Here is a 6,993-nt window from a genome sequence, read left to right on the forward strand (position 1 = left end):
GTAGTGCAGACACAATTTCAAACCACCCTGGTAGCTAAATCAGAGGAAGAGGTTGCAATCCAGACGTTTTTTTAAACCAGCTTCATTTCCATTTTGTCTATGCATGGGATACAAAGAGATACAAAGATACAATTCCCAAGCAAAATCTTTTTATTTTTATTTTTTAAAAAATGTTTAATTTTACATTTAAGTAATTAAAAGGCAATGTGGCAACTGAGTTAATTGATAATTCAATAATATACAAGTATACAAGTACAGTGGAACAATTTAGTACAAGTCTCAAACTAGTACATTAAATATTCCCCTCTCTTTTCCTTTAGTATTTACTTTTCTCATGTTAGCTAATACAATTCTTATTATATCAATTAAATAAAAATAGCATTTTACATTTATCAATAATTTTTAGCTTATACATATCCTGGTTATTTTAACATTCAGTCTTTATAGACAATGTCCTAATTAGTTTTTCCCAATTTTTAGTTTCCCGTTAATATTTAAATTTAACATTTAATATTTAAAATTTCCAAGTTTTAAATAACCAAAGTTCCCTTTATCACAATTCATCACAAAATCTAATGTTTAGGATACACATCTTATCTGTTTGAATATATTCTATTTCTCACCATCTTACACCAACTAGTTAATAATACAGTATAATATTCTTATTTTCTATTAATTTCCAAATGTCTTAAATTAAGTAACCAAAATTTCTCATTTCAACATTAAATACTTCCTCTCTTTTTCTCTTAATGTCTACTATCTCATATTTAAGCTAGTACAGTTTTTATTATAGCAGGTAAGTAAAAAAATATTTATTACATTTATCAATAGATTTTTAGCTTATACATGTCTTAATTACTTTTACATTCAACCTTTATAAACAAATCAATATTCAAATTTAACTTTTAATGTTTATACTTCCAAGTTTTAAATGACTAAAGTTTTCTTTATCTCAGCTCATAACAAAATCTAGTATTCAAAGTACACATCTTATCTATTTGAGTATGTTCTATTTAATTCTCACTAATAAGTCAAAATCCCTATTTTCTTTAGTCTTATTCTAGCTTTCTTTCTTTGCCAACTTGGATTCCATATCTGTGCTTTTAAGTCATCAAATAGATCTCCCTCTGTTATTATGTATATTTTTGAAGTATAAAAGGCCATCTGGTTGCCATTTTTTTGGAAGGGCTAACAAATCGTCTCTCTATTTTTCCATCTCCCTTCAATCTGTTCTTCTTCTTGATCTCAGGTTTCTTCTGGTTTATATAGAAAGTCTTTTAGATTTTCCGTGTTATCAGTCCTTTTTCTGAGTTTTCCATTAACTGTGTTTGTTGATCGTATAATCTTGACCGAAGATCGGTACACTCCTTCTATCTGGGATGGTTGTCCTCTTCCACCGAGCGCGCATCTTTGGGAGGGATGCACATGGAGCGGTGAAGGAGGGAGGCGACACCCGCCTAGCCAGCCAGATCAGCTGAATCAACTCTGGCGATCAATGGTGTGACAGATGTCACAGCCAGATCGCCCTCACATCCATGTTTGTTGATAATAATAATAATAATAATAATAATAATAATAATAATAATAATAATAATAATAAAGTTGGAAGGGACCTTGGAGGTCATCTAGTCCAACCCCCTGCTCAGGCAGGAAACCTTATACCATTTCAGGCAAATGGCTGTCCAGTCTCTTCTTAAAAACCTCCAGTGTTGGAGCATTCACCACCTCTGGAGGCAGGTTGTTCCACTGGTTAATTGTTCTAACTGTCAGGAAGTTTCTCCTTAGTTCTAGGTTGCTTCTCTTCTTGACTAGTTTCCATTCGTTGCTTCTTGTCCTGCTTTCAGGTACTTTGGAGAATAGCTTGACTCCCTCTTCTTTGTGGTAGCCCCTGAGATATTGGAACACTGCTATCATGTCACCCCTCACCCTTCTCTTCATTAAACTACACACACCCAATTCCAGCAACTGTTCCCTATATGTTTTAGCCTCCAGCCCCCTAATCATCAGTTGAATCTTCTATCATAGTATTTAATTGTTCCACTTCTATTATATTCTGTGTAGTTGATTCTTTAGTTGTAATCAAAGATTGGGTTTGTATATCTAGGCTCACATCTTGTTCCTTCTGTAGCTTCTTATTTCATCAGTAGCTGTAAGAATAATTTCATAAATTGCTTTCAACATAAAGAGAATCTGTTCCTGATCTTCATCCATGTTCTCTTAGTAGTGTGTTAAATTAAAAGCTTTACAATCAGAGAATAAAAATAGTTTTGTCATTGGCTATAGAATACAGCTGGGCTTCTCACAGCTGATATCTGCCAAGGTTGCCAAAGTCTTATCTATGGTCTGGGCTTCAAGCCAAGTCTCTTTTAGGCAATAACAGGTTGTAGTATCAGCTTTAGCCACAGGATGTCACCCATAGCAATTAGAATTTTTTTTAAGTCCAAGATTTTTATAATCCTTTTTCTAATTTTACTTCTTTTTTGTAAATAAAAACCCAAATCTTCAATAAGAATAAGTAGTCTTTTAGTCCTCAAATTTTAGAAAGATAAAGATCCAGTTAGAATCAGGTTATTCTTTCAACATTTTAAACTCCCCTGGATAGTAAGTCGCTGCTGTTTTTAGAGTGTGGGATAGAATTTCCCTTCCCTCTCTCCACAGGGTTCCCTAGCAGTGCGAAATCAGATGTGGAAGACAGAGCTCACCTTTCAGCATCCATGGCGGCTGCAGCAGCAAACTGGAAATGCAAAATCTTTTTAGCATGCAAATTTATATTTGTGTAATAGCACAAATTATATCTATAAGACAGCAACAGATAACTGTAGTCTTGATCATCTCAGTAATGATGTTCAAGGGGGCTTGGGAGAGCTATTTAAGGGAAAGAAGTCTTGAAAATAATAGTGAGTTGATTAAAAAATTAAAAATTAATTAAAAATTAAACAATGGAAAGAGGGACATATAATTAAGGCAAAATACCAGCATATAACCCAAATCTGAAAAGATGAAATCAGGTAAGCTAAGGCTCAGTATGAAGTAAGACTTGCAACAAATGTCAAAAATAATAAGAAAATTTATGTCAACATATAAAAAACAAGAAAAAAGTCAAGGAAACAATTGTTCCACTAATGGGAGAAGATGGCAGGGAAGTAAGTAGTGGGATACCCAAGGTTCTGTTTTAGATCCAGTACTTTTCAATATCTTCACAAAGAATTTAGAGTAGTGAATAGAAAGGGAATTCATCAAATCTGCAGATGACACCAAACTGGCAGGAATAGTTAACACCCCAGAAGATAAGCAAAAGATCCAGATGGATCTTGACAGACTTTAACACTGGGCCTTACCTAACAAAATTCAGTGGAGAAAAATGTAAGGTTTTACACTTAGGCAAGAAAAACCAAATATACAGGAACAGATTTGGTAAACTTGGTTCATTAGTGGTAACTGCAAGAAGGATCTTAAAGATGTATAAATTCCCAAGCAAAATCTTTATAGTACGTGGATAGTCACTTAAATATGACCCAGTAGTGTGTTGCAGCAGTCAAAAAAGAAAACCCAGTCCTAGGCTACATTAACAGAGGAATAGAATCAAGATCATATGAAGTGTTAGTACTGCTATATAAAGACTTAGTAAGATCACATTTAGAATACTGCATCCAGTTTTGGTCATCATATTACAAAAAAGATGTAGAGATTCTGAAAAAATTGCAGAAAAGAGCAGTAAAGACTATTAGGGGCCTGGAGGCTAAAACATATGAAGAACAGTTGCAGGAATTGGGTATGTCTAGTCTAGTGAAAGGAAGGACCTAGAGATAACATGGCAGCAGTGTTCCAATATTTGAAACGCCGCCACAAAGGACAGAAGCAACCTAGAACTAAGGAGAAATTTCCTGACAGTGAGAACAATTAACCATTGGAAATGCTTGCATCCAGAAATTGTGAGTGCTCCATCACTGGAGGCTTTTCAGAAGAGACTGGATAGCCATATGTCTAGAGTGATATAGGTTCTCCTGCTTGAACAGGGGGTTGGACTAGAAGACCCCAAAATATTATTCTATTATTCTATTATTCTGATGGAAAAGAGAGTGGCATCTTACCTGCCATGTTCCCTCAGAGTATTGCTTTAGCTGAAATGAAGGACACTTTCATGCCAGTCAGCTTTAAATGACAGTGAAGACGTTCTGACTTTACTTTTGTCATAACAAAGCCATTCCAATAAGAGATATGTATACTAATTTTCTAATTCTAGTTTCCAAGGTTTTTACATACATTTTGGTTCCTAAAAATTAGCTAAACTTTGTGGAAAAACTTTGATTATTTGAATTGGCAGGTAGAATTTGTAATATCCAGGCTTCCTAAGCCTAATGTCCTCCAGATTAATTAATGTCACAACTCCCAGAATTGCCATACAATTCACTGTTTCTATCCAATGCATCTGAGGGGCAGTAGATGGAAGACATGTACAACACCTTGTGTCACTTCAAATATTTGTCTGGATATATTAGAAATTGTTTACCTCCTGCCACTGAACTACTGTTTTATGGTACTCTTTTCTGGATAAAGTACTATTCCTTTCAGTAAACGAAAAAGTGAATATTATAGTAAAATATATATTTCAGTTACCAAAATTATATCATATGTAAGGAGCCATTTTAACATAGTTATATAATTAAATCTAATGGTATTCTCAGAAGTAGCATAATTTTGCAGTATTTTTTAAAAGAACATTTTCGTCGTAACTTATAATTATATATAGTTACACATATATAGGTATTATTGTACAAAGAGCCCAGTGTAATTACTCCATATAGTGCTTTTAAAATGTTACAGACAGAGAAAAATGACCTTGAAGGAGAGGAGAGAATAAAGTTTTGAGAAAACCTTCTGTAAAAAAAAAGACCAACTAAGAGATATTCATACTCTTTAGCTATCAGACTTCTATCATTTATAGTTTCATAAACCATCATAGTTTCTCAGAGTTACAATCTTCTTACTCATAAATGGCTGAAATATTCAGAGATTGTCCTAAAGCAGACATGTCAAACACAAGGCCCGGGGGCCGGATCCGGCCCGCAAAGTGGTTTCATGTGGCCCACGAAGCCATCCTGGAAACAGTGAGGGAATGGCCCCCACTGCCTTGGCCCCGGCCCAGGCCAGATGGAAGCCAATGTACAATTTTGTGGTGGTCATCTATGCTGAAATACATTCAGTCTTAGCTCCACAAGGCCGGCTGGAAACAGTGAAGGACTGGCCCATGCCATGTCCGCACTGCCCCCTGGGTGCACACTGGGGAGGTATCACCCTTTGTGAGGAATTAAGAAATGCACCATCGCCTGGAAGTGGTCAGCATATGATCCTGCCTACTTTGGGCAGGCTAGGGCCTGGGCAGCGTTGTGCTTCTCTTCAGATTCATACCACCCGGCTCAGCCTCTCGGCACTGTCAGGAAAGTGCCCCACTGCCTGGCAAAACTGGGCAGTCTGGGGGCTGGGCATCATTGTGCAGGTAACATAGACTCTCACGCTGCTCATGGCATCCCCTCCCCCAGAGCCCACCAAGCTGGATATGTGAAGTAGGTGAGGGCCATGTGCTGGCCACTTCCAGGCAATGGTGCATTTCTTCATTCCTCACGAAGGATGAAACTTCCCCAGCTGCGTTTCTTGCCTGTTTTTCTCCCTCCCTCATCTCAAATATTTTCCTACCACTCTGTTCTAGGAAGGAAGGAAGGAAGGAAGGAAGGAAGGAAGGAAGGAAGGAAGGAAGGAAGGAAGGAAGGAAGGAAGGAAGGAAGGAGAGGGAGGGTCTGAGGGAAGTCCTGCCTTAGTCCTGCCCTGCTGCCCTTTCACCGTCCCCTTGCTCCCTCCTCCTGGGCTATCCTGGGGGGTCTCCGATCCTATTGCTAAGGAAGCTTTGGATACAAAGCCAGGTCTCCTCCCATGGAGAGGGAGTGGGCCTCCCTCTTGACTTTGCCCTCGTACCCATCATGAGCAACCTGGCTAAGGAGAGCAAGCACAGCAGCAGCAGCCTTGAGGAGGAGGTAAGTGCAGCTGGGCACCACCTTGGGGAAGTGGAGCTGGGCATAGTGCCATGGGTTCTTGATGGCTGGGCTGGGCATTTGTCCTCCACGCCACTGTCCAACCCCCCCCCAAGGCCTGAGAGGAACAGTGAGGCTCCTCCAGTGGACCATGCCTTGGCACTTGCCCCGGTCCCATCTTCTTCTGCCAGAGACCCTCAAATCTGTCCCACTCCTGCCCAGGCCCCCATTGGCACCCTTGATGCGAATGATGTAGAGCTGGCCATGCCCACCCTGGCCACACCCACCTGGCCCGCCAAGGGCAACTGCAATGCTGATGCGGCCCTCAATGAAATTGAGTTTGACACCCCTGTCCTAAAGCAAAGGGGGGGGAAACTTTCTTCCTTACAACTTTTTTCTGGGCACTTCCCAGTGCCCATAATTACATTCTGAGCACAATGTGATCTGAGTTAATACTCTGACATTCAATGCAATCATAAAATCAATATGATTCTATTTTATTGTCAGTCTTTCTCAATAATGTCCAACTTGGGTTGCCTTTTCATTGTAGCTACACTGTTCTAATGGTTCAAATCGAACATTTTTTGAAAGTTGATTATAGGATCAACTGTCCCACCAATTCTTTCGACATAAGCTTTAACTTTGGAACTCTTCCAATGCTTCCATGATCTGAAAAGACACAGTGAAGATGAGTTCAAGAAAGGCACTAGCTGACATATCAGAGTTACAGAAGATTCTCAGTATTGAATAATACCACTGAATGTGACACTGAGTGTTTATGATAATCAACCCAACTGACATTTAGAAAATAATTATGTTAAAATATATAGAAAATTTTTTTAAGTAGTCTGTGAACCTGAAAATTGTCTCCCAAAATTCCTCTATGATTCTCATCCATTTCTTTTTTATGAAGCTTTTGAGTCAACTTCTTAGCTTTTTCTTTTGCTCCCTGACTGCCCAATGCACA

This window comes from Vipera ursinii, assembly GCF_947247035.1.
Source record: "Vipera ursinii genome assembly, chromosome: Z".
NCBI lineage: Eukaryota > Metazoa > Chordata > Lepidosauria > Squamata > Viperidae > Vipera > Vipera ursinii.